Raw genomic sequence first — 17171 nt, 5'->3', positions numbered from 1 at the left:
ATCGTCCCAGTTAATTGCACCAAGATCCTCTCTCATCCGTTGGAAATTTGCCCTCCTGAAGTTTAGTGTCCTTGTCACCCCCCTACTACCCATCTTATTAAAGGTTACATGAAAACTTATTATTTTGTGATCACTATTCCCCAAGTGACCCCCAACCCTTATATTTGATATGCGGTCTGGCCTGTTGGTTAATATTAGGTCTAGCAGTGCCCCCCTCCTTGTTGGGTCCTGAACCAGTTGTGAAAGGTAATTGTCTCTCATAGTTGTCAAAAACCGATTACCTTTGCTGGAACTGCAGGTTTCTGTTCCCCAAGCTATTTCAGGGTAGTTGAAGTCCCCCATAATAATGACTTCTCCTTGAGTCGCAGCTTCATCTATTTGCTTTACGAGGATATTCTCCATTGCTTCCATTAGTTTTGGAGATTTATAACAAACCCCTATCAGTAATTTATTATTTTTCCCCCTCCCCTTATCTCCACCCACAGGGACTCTACATTTTCATTAAATTCATCTATATTATCACGCAGGATGGGTTTTAAGGAAGATTTTACATATAGACACACCCCTCCCCCTCGCTTATCTGTACGGTCATTTCTGAACAGGCTATAGCCCTGCAAGTTAACAGCCCAGTCATGGCTCTCATCCAGCCACGTCTCAGATATCCCCACCATGTCATAATTATGCTCCAACAACATTAGTTCTAATTCATCCATTTTGTTGGCGAGGCTTCTGGCATTAGTATGCATGCACTTGATGTTACTCTCTGTACCTCTATTCTTTCTTAAATTACTAACTGTTCTAACCCCACCCCCCATGCCACCGCCACCCCCAACTTCCTTATTTGTGCCCAGGTCTCTATCTGCACTATCTTCCCCTCCTATAAAATGAATACCCTCCCCCCCCCATTCCCTAGTTTAAACACTCCTCCAACCTTCTAACCATTTTCTCCCCCAGCACAGCTGCACCTTCCCCATTGAGGTGCAGCCCGTCCCTAGCGTAGAGCCTGTAGCCAACTGAGAAGTCGGCCCAGTTCTGCAGGAACCCAAACCCCTCCTTCCTACACCAATTCTTGAGCCACTTATTAACCTCCCTAATCTCCCGTTGCCTCTCTGGCGTGGCACGTGGTACAGGCAGTATTTCGGAAAATACCACGTTGGAGGTCCTTGCTTTCAGCTTGCAGCCTAATTCCCTGAAATCATCTTTAAGGACCTTCCACCTACCTCTAACTTTGTCATTTGTGCCAATGTGCACCATGGCCGCTGGGTCCTCACCAGCCCCTCCCAGTAATCTGTCCACCCGATCAGCGATGTGTCGGACTCGAGCGCCAGGTAGGCAGCACACCGTCCGACGATCCCTGTCTTTGTGACAGATTGCCCTAACTGTTCCCCTAATAATTGAGTCCCCCACTACCAGCACCTGTCTGGCCTGCCCTGCTCTCCTATTTCCCCCCTTACTGGAGCAGTCACTCCTCCGGCTTTCAGAGGACATGCCTGGCTGCAGCAGTGCTACCCCTGTACTGGCACCCCCCTCATCTGCCAACTTAGCAAACTTATTGGGGTGTGCCAGATCAGGACTAGCCTCCCTGGCACTCTTCCCTCTACCCCGCCTTCTATCTGTCACCCAGCTAACTGCCACACTGTCCTGCAGCTCCATCCTACCATCCCCCTCCTCATCTATCCCATTGAGCGTCTGCTCTGTGAGCAGAAGACTCCTCTCCATATTGTCTATGGATCTCAGTGTTGCCAGCTGCACATTTAGATCCAGTATCTGGGTTTCCAAATGCACAATGTGCTCACATCTCGCACAGCAGTATGCACCCTCGACCGGCTGGTCAAGGACTGCATACATGTGGCAAGATGTACACTGGATGGCATTAACAATTGTGGAGCACATTTCCTAATGGGGATTGCAGCACACAGAAACGTTAATTAAAAATAAATACAAAGTATTAATTAAACCCCCCCAAAAAAAAACCAAACAAAAAAAACAGAAGCAATTCCTCCCTTGGAAACTCCCTGATTCCAAAGTCACTGAATCACAAGTCACACACTTACCGCCGTTCACACTTACGCTCAGGTCACACTCAGCTCGCTCACACTCGCTGTGCTGAAGATTTATAGATTTTTTTTTTTTTCTCTCTATCTCCCCTCAACAGCAATCCACCTTGCTGTTCAGATGCACTTCCAAAAAGGATGCCCTTCTCAATGGATTTTTTCTGGAGATGTTCCTGGAGTACACAATAATCCTCTACTTTCAAATCCTTTTGGTGTTGACGGATATAATTTAGGCGATTTGCCTCGATTTTCACATAAGCATCCACTAAGTACTGCTGAGTGAGTTTGCCACCATTCAGGAGTGGATTAAACTGATTACGGACAGACAGCACATAGCAGTAATATTGCAGTTGTGTAACTCTGCGTGGACTTTGCCCTTGTTGCTTGAGGCCATCATGCCAGCCCTGGTCTTTGTAAGGGAAAAATAAAGGATAGAGTAAAGCATCTAAATTACTGTGTAGAATGCTGACCTGTTGTGTTCTTGGCGCTAAAGGATTTTTGGGGTCCGGTTGTAAATGTATTAAAATATCACGATTAAATGGTGGCTCTCCATTGTCATTTTCAAATACGACAGCAACTTCATTGACAGTTAGATTATTATATCGGCGAGGGTCTTGATTCCGATCTTGTTTAAGGGCCATGATGATATTTGGCATGAGAGTGCCATTAGCTTCAGCTTTAAGATGTTCTTCATGTTCCACATCTCGTAACATTTTGTAGGCAGCAACAAAGGGATTCACATTGTCTAACTGAAGAGCAATTATACTCATCAAAGTGGGATGACATTTTTGATTTTGTTCACAGTTTAAACGTTGTTCATTCGCGGTAGCGGTATCCAAAATATACAGTTGGGCATAAGCTGGAACTTGATCATCACTGGGATGTAGGGTTCCAGTACGATGATATATTTGTCCATGTATACGGAAACAGTAAGGGCCATGTCCAGGTGGAGGGGATATATTGGCACCCATGGAGGCGAAAGCAAATGAGCTGTTAATACTACGAATATTTTCCATGAGATTCTTACTGAACTCACTCTCCCCTGTCAGCAATCGTTTAAAGACCTCGGGATATTGGGATATAGGTATATGCACTTTACTCTTGTGACAACACAGAGTAAAATTTTTATCTGCTGGTATCTCAGCATTAAAATGTAATGCTTGACAATGTTCACATAAATAGTTCATAGGACCACAGGAGTGTTCTACTATGGTACTGTCATCATTAGTAAAACCTGTAGGATGTTGAGGTACAGGTTGTGGTAACGGAGCATTGGAATGTTTCTTTAAGCCAACATATATAAAGCGTGGACCTGGTAGAGGATCTTCACTGTCCACAGATTCAATCACTGAGGAGTTGGAAGGTGTATCGTGGTCAGGGTTTATTAATATGGAGGTGCAAGCGGTTTTTTTGCGCCGTTCACGGCGTGCACCAGCTGCATTTGGTAATGGTTTGTTTGTTGCCTTAGAAGAGTCAGGTGTGAAGCATGTCTTATAAGCAGACTTAACGGTGTACAGGCGACGGCGTTTATCATTTGGAGTGTAAGTAGGACAGTGTTTGCGCTTACGTGCAGATTTACCAACGGTTAAAGGAGCTTCAGGCTGCACACATTCTATGAATGGAGACAAAGAAGCTGTATTGTGGGCAGAATCTATGACTGAGGACGTGGAAATATTATGTTTGCAACGTTGAGAGCGTACAGCAGCAGCTTTATTATTTAATCGATTAGTTTTGTCCTCAAAAGACTCATTAGTAATGCGTTTATTGCAAGCAGCATTAACAGTGTCCAGGCGCTTCTGTCTGTCCTCTGTAGTCTCGTTAGCACGCTGTTTGCGCTTACGTGCGGCATCGGCGGCTTTTCGCTCTGCGTCATTGGTATACTTATTATCAGACCTGATGTTACGTGCGCCATCAGCAGCTTTGGGCTCTGTGTCATTAGTATACTTAACAGTGTCCAGGCGCTTGCATCTATCCTCTGTACTCTTGTTAGCACGCTGTTTACGCTTACGTGCAGCATCGGCGGCTTTTCGCTCTGCGTCATTGGTATACTTATTATCAGACCTGATGTTACGTGCGCCATCAGCAGCTTTGGGCTCTGTGTCATTAGTATACTTAACAGTGTCCAGGCGCTTGCATCTCTCCTCTGTACTCTTGTTAGCACGCTGTTTGCGCTTACGTGCAGCATCGGCGGCTTTTCGCTCTGCATCATTACCATACTTTATATCAGACCTGATCTTACGTGCGCCATCAGCAGCTTTACACTCTGTCATTAGTATACTTAACAGTATCCAGGCGCTTCCATCTATCCTCTGTACTCTTGTTAACACGCTGTTTACGCTTACGTGCGGCATCGGCGGCTTTTCGCTCTGCATCATTACCATACTTTATATCAGACCTGATCTTACGTGCGCCATCAGCAGCTTTGGACTCTGTGTCATTACTATACTTAACAGTGTCCAGGCGCTTGCATCTATCCTCTGTACTCTTGTTAGCACGCTGTTTACGCTTACGTGCGGCATCGGCGTCTTTTTGCTCTGCATTATTAGTATACTTTATATCAGACCTAATCTTACGTGCGCCATCAGCAGCTTTGGGCTCTGTGTCATTAGTATCCTTACTATTAGAGCTCATGTTGGCTAAGCTAAACAGCTTTAAGCGTGGTGGTGGCAAACAACAGGTTAATAAGAGGCAGTGTCAGGTAGTAGGAAAATAGCCAGTTAATAATAGGCAATAGTTCTTTGCAGGAATACAGATATTAATAAATAGGCAGTTTATATTGCAGAGAAATTGCTGGGCAATAATGGACAATGTCCTTATGTGGCAAATAATAGAGCAATATACCCAGTGTGGCAAAGAAGAGGTTAATAAACGGCAGTCTCTCAGTATAACAGTCAGTGAATAATAGGCAGTATATGGAGAAAACACCAAACAAAAGTTCAAAATTGGTGTGAAAATGTCACTGAACCACTTCACAACTAAATATATATAGTTTTGGTAAATGGTATTATCATTTTTTTGACGAAATTCGTCCACTGTGCTCTGCCTAGGGCCCCATAGGCTGCCTGGGGCCCCTGTGCTCTGCCTGGGACCACTGTGCTCTGCCTGGGACCACTGTGCTCTGCCTGGGGCCCCTGTGCTCTGCCTGGGGCCCCTGTGCTCTGCCTGGGGCCACTGTGCTCTGCCTGGGGCTCCATATGCTGGCTCGGGCCCCTGTGCTCTGCCTGGGGCCACATAGGCTGCCTGGGGCCCCTGTGCTCTACCTGGGACCACTGTGCTCTGCCTGGGGCCCCATATGCTGCCTGGGGCCCCTGTGCTCTGCCTGGGGCCACTGTGCTCTGCCTGGGGCCCCATATGCTGCCTGGGGCCCCTGTGCTCTGCCTGGGTGTAGGACACTGGTGACGTCACTTAGCTCCGGACATTAGCTCCGGACATTAGCTCCGGACATTAGCTCCGGACATTAGCTCCGGACATTAGCTCCGGACATTAGCTCCGGACATTAGCTCCGGACATTAGCTCCGGACATTAGCTCCGGACATTAGCTCCGGACATTAGCTCCGGACATTAGCTCCGGACATTAGCTCCGGACATTAGCTCCGGACATTAGCTCCGGACATTAGCTCCGGACATTAGCTCCGGACATTAGCTCCGGACATTAGCTCCGGACATTAGCTCCGGACATTAGCTCCGGACATTAGCTCCGGACATTAGCTCCGGACATTAGCTCCGGACATTAGCTCCGGACATTAGCTCCGGACATTAGCTCCGGACATTAGCTCCGGACATTAGCTCCGGACATTAGCTCCGGACATTAGCTCCGGACATTAGCTCCGGACATTAGCTCCGGACATTAGCTCCGGACATTAGCTCCGGACATTAGCTCCGGACATTAGCTCCGGACATTAGCTCCGGACATTAGCTCCGGACATTAGCTCCGGACATTAGCTCCGGACATTAGCTCCGGACATTGCCACGGAAGTTGGCACAAATTGCAGGAAGTAGTATTCTAGGCAATTAATCTCCGGACATTAGCTCCGGACATTAGCTCTGGACATTAGCTCTGGACATTAGCTCTGGACATTAGCTCCGGACATTAGCTCCGGACATTAGCTCCGGACATTAGCTCCGGACATTAGCTCCGGACATTAGCTCCGAACATTAGCTCCGGACAAAGCCACGGAAGTTGGCACAAATTGCAGGAAGTAGTATTCTAGGCAATTATATATTAGATGTTATTCAACAGAAAAAAAAATTCCTGCTCTAATGGTGTGGAAAAATCCGCATGAAAACCGCTGCAGATCAAAAGAAGTAGCATGTCACTTCTTTTGTGTGTTTCTGAACCCTTCCATTATAGCAATCTGCAGGAGTAAAAAACGCAAGAAATCTGCAGCAAATCCGCAACAAAACGCACAAAATCCGCATAAAAAAGCGTCAAATCCACACCTGCGTTTTCTGCCAGGAGTTGCGGATTTTGTGCAGAAAATTCTGCACCCTAATCCGCAACGTGTGCACATAGCCTTAAGATATTTCTTGGCCCAGTCTTGATTTTTTGTCTTATGTTTCTTGTTCAAAGGTGGTCGTTTTTGGGTATCGCACACCTTGTGCTGTTTGTTATTCCAGTAACGTTGCAGCTCTGAAATATGGCAAGACTGGTGGCAAATGGCATCTTGGCAGCTTCACACTTGATTTTCCTCAATTCATGGGCAATTATTTTGTGCCTTTTTTGCCCAGCACGCTTCTTGCGACACGGTTATTTGCCATGAAACGCTTGATTGTTCGGTGATCATGCTTCAAACGTTTGCCAATTTCAAGACTGCTGCATCCCTCTGCAAGACATCTCAAAATTTTGGTATTTTCAGAGCCCGGCATATCTCTCTTCTGACCCATTTTGCCAAAGGAAAGGAGGTTGCCTAATAATTAAGCACACCTTATATATGGTTTTGATGTAATTAGACAACACCCCTCCTCATTACAGAGATGCACAACACCTGATTTACTTAATTGGTAATTGGCTCTCAAGCCTGAACAGCTTGGAGTAGGACAACATGTATAAAAAATATAATGTAATCAAAATACAACTTGCCTAATAACTCTGCTCATGATGTGTATATATTTGTCACACACACACACACACACACACACACACACACACACACACACACACACACACACACACACACACACACACACACACACACACACATATATATGTGTGTGTGTGTATACTAGATGGTGGCCTGATTCTGACGTATCGGGTATTCTAGAATATGTAGGTAGTATATAGCACAGGCTACGTACTATATTTCACAGTGACGTAGTATATAGCACAACCGACGTAGTATATAGCATAGCTACGTAGTATATAACAGCTACGTAGGATGTAACATAGCGTACATAGTATATAGCAGAGCTACGTAGTATATAACACAGCCACGTAGTATATAACATAGCCACGTAGTGTATTGCACAGGTATGTAGTATATTGGTCAGCCACGTAGTATATAGCAGAGCCACATAGTAAATAACATAACCACGTAGTATATTGTAGAGCCACATAGTATATTGCACAGCCACGTAGTATATAGCAGTCACGTAGTGTATTGCACAGCTATGTAGTATATTGGTCAGCAACGTAGTATATAGCAGAGCCACGTAGTATATTGTAGAGGCACGTAGTATATTGCATAGCTACGTAGTATATTGCACAGTCGACGTATATAACAGAACCGACACAGCCACATAGTATATTGCTCAGCTACGTAGTATATAACAGAGCACGTAGTATATTGCACAGCCACGTAGTATATTGCACAGTCACGTTGTGTATTGCCCAGCTACATAGTATATAGCACAGAGATGTAGTATATAACAGAACCCACGCAGTATGTAACACAGCCCACGTAGTATATAGCAATGTGGGCACTATATGCGTGGTTAAAAAAGACTTAAAATACAAAATAAACATATACTCACCTCCGAAGGCCCCTTGAAGTCCTGGCACCTGTGTGCTGTGCACGCGGCAGCTAGGGCTGGTATGAGCGCAGGACCTGTGATGACATCGCGGTCACATAACCGTGACGTCATGGCAGGTCCTTCTTGCATAGCATCCTTGGCACCGGAACCTGCCGCTTGCACTGCCGAGGACAGCCGCGACGTCGGAAGGTGAGAATAACCTTTTTTTTTTATTAATATTTGCAACATTAGATCTTTTTACTATTGATGCTGCATACGCAGCATCAATAGTAAAAAGTTGGGGACACACAGGGGGTTAGTAGCAGCGTTAACGGAGTGCGTTACCTGCGACATAACGCGGTCCGTTACCGCTGCCTTTAACCCTGTGTGAGCGGTGACTGGAGGGGAGTATGCAGGCGCTGGGCACTGACTGCAGGGGAGTAGGGAGGGACTAATCGGACTGTGCCCGCCGCTGATTGGTCGCAGCAGCCATGACAGGCAGCCGGCGAGACCAATCAGCGACGCGGGATTTCCGTGACGGAAGTTGCAGACAGAAGGACAGACAGAAAGACGGAAGTATCCCTTAGACAATTTATATATATATATATATATATATATATATATATATATATATATATATATATATATATAATTTTTTTTTTTTTTTTTCAGTTCAAAGAAGCTTTATTGGCAGGACCAAGTAAACATTAGTTTTGTCAAAGCACGTATACAGTAGGGAACAGGAAGTAGAGACTGTGGGGATGATGAATTGGGTACAGGATGGGGGGCTAAGGAAGTCCATGGCATATCGTAACTGTCTTTCTCGCAACCTATGGCACGCACTCACATACTGCGCTGCTATCTCCCCCGCACTCTCTTCTTCCCCCAGCAGGATATGTTTTCTCTTCCTCCTTCATGGAGCTGAAATCCAGGAAGAGATCGGAGAGTCTCCTGAAAGTGAGTGTCCCTCACTGCTGAGTATTTGGTGCAGTGTAGCAGGAAGTGGGTCTCATCTTCCAGGGCCTCCAGGTCATGGTGTAGGCACAGTCTGTCTTCTCTGGGCTTGTAGCTCTGTCTGTGTTGACCGATCTCGGTGGCCAGATTGTGGGCACTGAAGTCTATACCGGCTCAGGATCTGGCGGTCTCTGGGGTCTGAGAGTTTCTCCAGATATGGTGCCAGTCTGTAGTCTCACTGTAGACTCTGGTACACGATCATCTTTCTGATTGTGGATTTTGTCAGGTTGTTTTGGTTTACAGTTCGGTTAGGTTGGGTTTGGGTGAGCTGTTCTGGGGGGTCCTGGTTTGTGGGGACCACCTATTTGTGGCATGGCTTTATGGTGATGGGAGCTTTGGTTGCTACTCTGTTGGTGAGCCTGGAAGGACAGCGCCCTCTTCAGGACTGCTAGGTGCAGTGGTAATCTGCTCAGCTCAGCCTGACAGGCACTGTTGGTGGTGCTCCGATGGACCTGGAGAAGGTGTTTACAGAATTCCAGGTGGAATATTTGTTGGACTGGAATCCCATTTTGACCAGTCTGGGTATGTGTGAGGGCCCAAGACTTCACTGCTGTACAGGTTTATTGGGGTGATTATGGTATCGAAGATTTTTAGCCAGACCCTCACTGATGGCTTCAGATGGTAGTTTCCTTTGGATGGCATAGGTTTTGCAGGCCTTTGCCTACAGGGTCTCTATGGCTTGTTTGAAGCTCCCTGACTGGTGAATTTCCAGGCCCAGGTAGGTGTATTTGTCTGTTTCTGTAAGAGCGCAGTTGTTTAGCACGAATCGAATGTGCTGGTTCATTCTTGGCTTACTCTTCTGGAACACCATGATGTTGGTTTTCTTTGTCTTGATCGATAGTGCCCATGTGGAGCTGAATTTCTCCAGGATTTTCAGGTTTTCTTGGAGACCTTTCTCAGTTGGTGACAGCAGCAGTAGGTCATCCGCATACAGCAAAAATTTCACCTGGGTGTCATGGAGTGTGAGACCTGGTGCCGTGGAAGATTCCAAAGCGGTGGCCAGCTCATTGATGTAGATATTGAAGAGTGTTGGGCTTAGGGTGCAGCCCTGTCTGACTCCGCTGGAAATAAGCTGTTCTTCTACCGCTCATGCTGCAGCGGTTCTCGGTGTAGGAGCTTTTGATGACATCAAAGGTCTTTCCTCCTATTCTGCTCTCCAGCAGTTTCAGAAATAGGCCCGGGTGCCACACTGAGTCAAAAGCCTTTCTGAAATCCACAAAACAAGCGTACATCTTCCCGTACTTTGTGTTGTGGTCGTGGCTCTGAATGAGGCTGTGCAGGGTGTAGATGTGGTCGATAGTGTGGTGGTTTGGCATGAACCCTGCTTGGCTTTTGCTGAGGACATTATGCTCGGTGAGGAAGTTAAGGATCCTTTTGTTCAAGATTGCTGACACATATTCCTCTGTATTTGGCAGGGTCGTACCTGTCCACACTCTTGTGAATGTGTAAGATGAGGCCTTGATTCCAGGTATGATGGAAGTAGTCAGCACTCAGTGCAATATTGAACAGTTTAACTATTGCTGCCTGTATTTCCAGTGGGCTCTAATTCAGCATTTCTGGTGGGATTTGATCCGGGCCACTGGCTTTTCTACACCTTATGGAAGAGAATCTCTCTGTAATTTCCTGTAGTGTGATTGGTGTATCCAGTGGGTTTTGGAAGTGTTGGACTTTTTCCTTCATAGCTTTTAGTTTTTCCGTTATGTTTTTCTGTTCTTGGTTTAGTTCTTCCTTCGGGATGCCTTTGTAGAGATCTCTGAAGTACTGAAGCCAGATATTGCCTTTTTGGATATGAATGATGTTGTTGATTTTTGTGTCCATGTGGTTCCATAGTTCCCAGAAGGAGTTGTCCTGGAGGGCGTCTTGGAGTTGTTTAAGTTTGATGGAGATGTAACTCTGTTTCTTCCTCTTGAGGATGGTTTTGTATTGCCTTTGTATGGTGTTGTAGGCATCCCTCAGACTCGGATGGTTGGGGTCTCTGTGTTTCTTGTTTGAAGCTGTTAAGGGTCTTCCTTATGGCTTTACATTCTCTGTCAAACCAACCATTGGTCTGTTTTTCTTTTGGCCTTTTTATAGTTGACTTCTTTAAGGTCGAACAGATCGGCCATCATGTAGAATATATCATCGAGGTCTTTTGTAGCTTGGTTCACTCCTGGGTTAGACTTGTACTCATAGTTGTAGAAGTGGTGGAGCATCTCCTGTATTCTGGGTCTGTTGGGAGCCTCTTGATATTTTATTGCTGACGTCTTGGACCGTTTATAGGATGGAGGCAGGTTAAAGAGGCCGCTCTGCTGAGGCTTTTGTGCCGATGGTTTCTCTGTAGATTTTATGTACAGAAGAAGTTGGCTATAATCTTACAGGTGTGTTTGTGGGGTGACTATGAAGTCGCCGATATTTTCCATATCTGTAATGGTGTAGTCTACTACATTCCTTCCTACATGGGAGTTTAATGTGTACCTATCTTCCTAGGGAGTCTCACTTGGTGCGGCCATTAAGAATATGAAGTCCTAAACTTCTACATAGGTTCAGGATCTTTTTGCCACTATTGTTGACTGTACTGTCGTAGCTGTTTCTCTCTATGTGTACTGAGTCATGGCTGTCAGTCTCTGCTCCAAGAATGTAGATGTTTCCATCTGTGGTCAGAAAGTCTTTTTCTCTCCCAGTTCTTGCGTTGAGGTCTCCGATGATGAGAACTTTGCCCAGGGCCTGAAAATGGGCGGTTTCTCCTTGTAAGATCTCAAAGCTTTCTGGATTGAAGTAGGGTGACTCTGGTGGTGGTATATAGATGGCACAGACTTGGACATCAGACTTGAGCGGTGAGGATGGAGCTGCTGATTCTCCTCTCTACACTGGTTTGATGTACTGGTGGAGCTCTTTATGCCAGATCAATATTCCTCCTGAGCAGCGGCCCTGTTAAATGTTATTTTTCAGGGCAGGTACACAGATTTCCCTGTATCCGATGAGCACCAGGGATTCATTTTCGGCCCTGGTCCATGTTTCTAGTAGAATCGATCTGTTTTTCAGTCTATGTAAAAAATCTGGGTCATTTGTCTTACATCCAAACACCGAGGTGCTCAGGCCTTGGATGTTCCAGCTGCTAATTTTAAGTGGTCATTTTTTTTATTATGTATATCACTTGTATGTGTGTATACCTTGTAATGAGTGTGGCTGTGTAGGACACACCTGATCTCTGACTGGTTTAGTAATGATGTTTGCTCCATCCAATCACATTAGTTTCCTGCACAATGTGTTGAGCAGAGTCCTTATCCTCCATGTCTCTGCTCTATATCTCTGCTCTGAATGCCTCTGTTTTGTATGTCTGTGTGAGGTCGGTGGTTTCCTCCATGGTAGTCTTCTCCTCTGATGGTCTGATTTTAGGTGAGGGTGGTATTTGGTTCTAATTTCCTTAGATATAGTTGTGGCTTCCTGCCTTTTCTTTGTTGAGGGTTTTTCCATGAGATTCTGGTTGGTGTTGGATTCAGGCCTAGGGTCCCTGTTTAGTACAATGTCCTTCAGCTCTTTGGGCAGAAGACTGACCCCTAGCTTGATCAGGTGTTTGCTGTCATAGAGGTGATGGTGATTTGTGGAGGGGTGTTGTGCCAGAATCACTCCTGGCACACACCTTGCTGCCAACACAGTCATGGATCCCAACAATTTGTCAGGGATCCCGGGGAGGATACCTTTTTCATCCCCACCACACTCACCAATTTGTCTCAAACTGGGGTTGTTTGGTTGCCCCTGGTTCCTTCTGAAGAGGGTTTATCTATATCCCAGTTCCCTTTGGAACTTGCAGCTCTCTGGCGTCCCTCCTTACCCTCAGGTCAGTCGGGGTACTGCACCTAGGGTAATTAGTCGCCAGAAAGGCTGCCTGCTATGTACTGGCTATTGGGCACACTACAGCGAGGGCGATATAACTACTCCCACACAGGCGGGAGCAATAATTATCAATGTCACTGCAGAGATGCCCGATTGCACAGGACAAGGTATGCTGCCACCAGCTCCGATTCCACAAGGGTTAACAGGTCTGGAGCCAACCCCAAATCAGTAGCGTAAATCACCTCAGAGGACGCACAGTTCGTTATAGAGCAGAGACAAGCTAGCAAATTATATATTTTACTCCAAAAAAAGGTAGGCAGTGTTTACAAGGTATAAAAAGATATTATAAAGGAGACAATTCGTATGTACATTGCAATTACAAATAAAAAAGGATTAACTGAAGAGACACTTTTACACTTCCTTATGTCATTTCACATCAGCATGGCGGCCATGTGCTCAGGAGATACATCCATCTGCATTAGAAAAGCTTGCTTCCTGGGCCAAGACTCACTCACAACTCAGCAGGAATAGGATATATGCCATCTTGAGGTGACATCACTGAGTGGGCTGAGTTATGACATGCACTCCTCTTTTCTCAGAATGTGAAAACCATTTTTTACGCAAATCTCGTTGTATGACCCCTCCATAAGTAAGACACCATGCTCATGATGTTCCCCACTTCAGGGGCGGTTTTTTTAAATGTAAATACGGAGCAATTACCTGAACCGCTTATGGAGAAAGCCACTCTTTGCACTCGTCGTGCTTAGCTTCTAGCTGTTTCAGTGAGTGATAGATCTATCGAGGGACATCCGGAATATGTAATTCGTATATTTCTAGCCCGGGTCGGTGCCCATATATATCACGTTAATAGAACAAAGGAACTCAGGGCTTCTACACCAGTTCCAACTAGTCTTAGCTGGGATGGGGAAATGAGCAGCCTTCACAGAGACTATCTGGAGCTACAGCCATGAATTCTAGTGAGGGTTTTGAATTACCCACATAGCAGCAGGCAGAACAGAAGAGGCGGGGGGTCGGAATGGCCCGCAGCGTCTGTTCTCTGCTCTTGGTTGTAGCAGAGCTCAGTATGCGTGATAATACACAATCAAATACCTCATGTTCCTGACACCTATATATGTGTGTGTTTGTGTGTGTGTGTATGTATGTATGTATGTATATATATATATATATATATATATATATATATATATATATATATATATATATATATATATATATATATACACTGCTCAAAAAAATAAAGGGAACACTAAAATACCACATCCTAGATATCACTGAATGAACAATTTCAGTTGCAAATCTTTATTCATTACATAGTGAAATGTGTTGAGAAAAATAAAACATAAAAATGATCAAAGTAAAACAAAATGGAGGTCTGGATTTACAATGATACTCAAAATCAAAGTGGAAAATCAAATTACAGGCTGATCCAACTTCAGTGGAAATGCCTCAAGACAAGAAAATGATGTTCAGATGTGTGTGTAGCCTCCTTGTGCTTGTATGACCTCCCTACAACGCCTGAGCATGCGTCTGATGAGGCGGCGGATGGTCTCCTGAGGGATCTATTCCCAGACCTGGACTAAAGCATCTGCCAACTCCTGGACAGTCTGTGGTGAAACGTGACGTTGGTGGATGTTGCGACACATGATGTCCCAGATGTGTTCAATCGGATTCAGGACTGGGGAACGGGCGGGCCAGTCCACAGCTTCAATGCCTTCATCTTGCAGGAACTGCTGACACACACTCCAACCACATGAGGTCTGGCATTGTCCTGCATTAGGAGGAACCCAGAGCCAACCGCACAAGCATATGGTCTCTCAAGCGGTCTGAGGATCTCGTCTCAGTTCCTAATGGCAGTCATGCTACCTCTGGCGAGCATATGGAGGGCTGTGCGGCCCTCCAAAGAAATGCCACCCCACACCATTACTGACCCACTGCCAAACCTGTCATGCTGAAGGATGTTGCAGGCAGCTGATCGATCTCCACGGCGTTTCTAGACTCACGTCTGTCACATGTGCTCAGTGTGTGATAACAATTGAAGAAAAGGACAGCGCCACACCAGGAAGTGACAGACAGCAATACACTTTATTCTGCCTCCTGCGGCAACGTTTCGGTCCGAAGACCTTTTTCAAGCACAGTACAAACATGTTTCAACCACCATTATATATCATTAAGACCGCCCCCATGGTTAACAAACAACCAATAGGGGTGTCACAATCAGATAGAAAAAAAACAATATTCCAAACACTATAAAAATACATAAAAACATTACAAAATGTACAGCAAACAGTACTCACCCCCCCTACATATAAGAAAACACCTCTTGATCGCTCCCCTTAGCATATCCCACTTCATAAATCCAGTATAAACGCTCCCGGCTTCCCTCATGTAAACATACACCGTCATCCTATTAGAGCAGTGCATCGGCGGTTGCTATGGCTCCGTAGGTGTGTGCAGGATAGGCGCAGCCCAATCAGGCAACAGCGCTGGTCCCATGTGACCGCACTGTACCCAGCATGCAGCGCCCGCCACCACCCAGACCCATAGAAGCCACCACCACCGCGCATGCTCCAGTGAAGGATCCGCCCACTGAAGTCCCTATGCAGGGCTTCCATTCACCGCGCCGCAGAGATCATCGCAAGCACTATGTTCCACAGCGCAAGTCCAAGGGCAGTCTATCAGTGCGCATGTCCTTAATGTAGAAACCACCCATCTTAATCCAGGACCGATATTACAGTGCGCATGTCCGCAATGCCATGGTCTCAGTTCCGCTCAGTGCAGCTCCAGTTCCACAAAAGGTTCCAATGCGCATGGCATATAATGTCCATAGCCATATGACTTTAACTTCATGCGCATATTCAAAAGAGTGGGACCACCGAGGGCCTTTTAATCCTCCACTTGCAGATGATAAATAGGTGTAGATATCGCACCAAATCCGTCATATATTGTGTGCAATGTTCATATTTCAGTATAAACATGAAGTATCCTCTTATTCCTTGGACCTTATTCAGACCCTATAATAATACATTAAGAGGAAAAGAAAAACTGTTCCGATCGCACAATATACGCACCCATATACATCACATATTAGAATGACAAAACATACATCATATGTCATAATACAGCCTAACATGGACATCTAAATATCCTACCATATTAACACACACTATCTAGTAAAGATGGATACATAATATGTCAAAATTATGTTTCAAAATAGACGACAACATTCAAAACATCTATCATATATACCATCGTATCAAGGAAATACAGGAATATCCAAACTCACATAACACACATAACAGGGGAAGGTGGGGATACCTAATCGTAGGGGGTATTGTACCAGTACCACTTATTCTAAAAAACAAAACCAAAACAATAATATGGTTAAAAACAATACACTAATGAGGACCCACAATCAATCCCATGGGCGCTAAAGGGGACAACTCTACAGTAGACAACTCTGTTGATACTCAATATTCATACCTCTTGGAAAGAGCGTATCAAGCTCAAATATCCATTTAAGCTCTTTCTTTTTCAGAATTGAAACCCGGTCTCCACCGCGCCTGGGTACAGGAACATCATCTATAATCCTATATCTTAACTGATTAACCGAATGTCCCATTTCATGGAAATGCCTTGTGGGTCCTCATTAGTGTATTGTTTTTAACCATATTATTGTTTTGGTTTTGTTTTTTAGAATAAGTGGTACTGGTACAATACCCCCTACGATTAGGTATCCCCACCTTCCCCTGTTATGTGTGTTATGTGAGTTTGGATATTCCTGTATTTCCTTGATACGGTGGTATATGTGAAAGATGTTTTGAATGTTGTCGTCTATTTTGAAACATAATTTTGACATATTATGTATCCATCTTTACTAGATAGTGTGTGTTAATATGGTAGGATATTTATATGTCCATGTTAGGCTGTATTATGACATATGATGTATGTTTTGTCATTCTAATATGTGATGTATATTGTGCGATCGGAACAGTTTTTCTTTCCCTCTTAATGTATTATTATAGGGTCTGAATAAGGTCCAAGGAATAAGAGGATACTTCATGTTTATACTGAAATATGAACATTGCACACAATATATGACGGATTTGGTGCGATATCTACACCTATTTATCATCTGCAAGTGGAGGATTAAAAGGCCCTCGGTGGTCCCACTCTTTTGAATATGCGCATGAAGTTAAAGTCATATGGCTATGGACATTATATGCCATGCGCATTGGAACCTTTTGTGGAACTGGAGCTGCACTGAGCGGAACTGAGACCATGGCATTGCGGACATGTGCACTGTAATATCGGTCCTGGATT

At 45.0% G+C, this 17171-nt stretch overlaps 1 protein-coding gene across 1 annotated transcript in view; it reads left to right on the top strand.

Moving 5' to 3' along the window:
• Nucleotides 1-17171, top strand: part of LOC143782267 (uncharacterized) — a 310572-nt gene that overhangs the window by 233303 nt on the left and 60098 nt on the right. The window lies entirely within an intron of this gene.

Source organism: Ranitomeya variabilis, chromosome 6 (assembly GCF_051348905.1).
Source record: "Ranitomeya variabilis isolate aRanVar5 chromosome 6, aRanVar5.hap1, whole genome shotgun sequence".
Taxonomy (NCBI): domain Eukaryota; kingdom Metazoa; phylum Chordata; class Amphibia; order Anura; family Dendrobatidae; genus Ranitomeya; species Ranitomeya variabilis.
The sequence above is the reverse complement of the archived record's forward strand: the minus strand, read 5'-3'. Positions and strand labels throughout refer to the sequence as shown.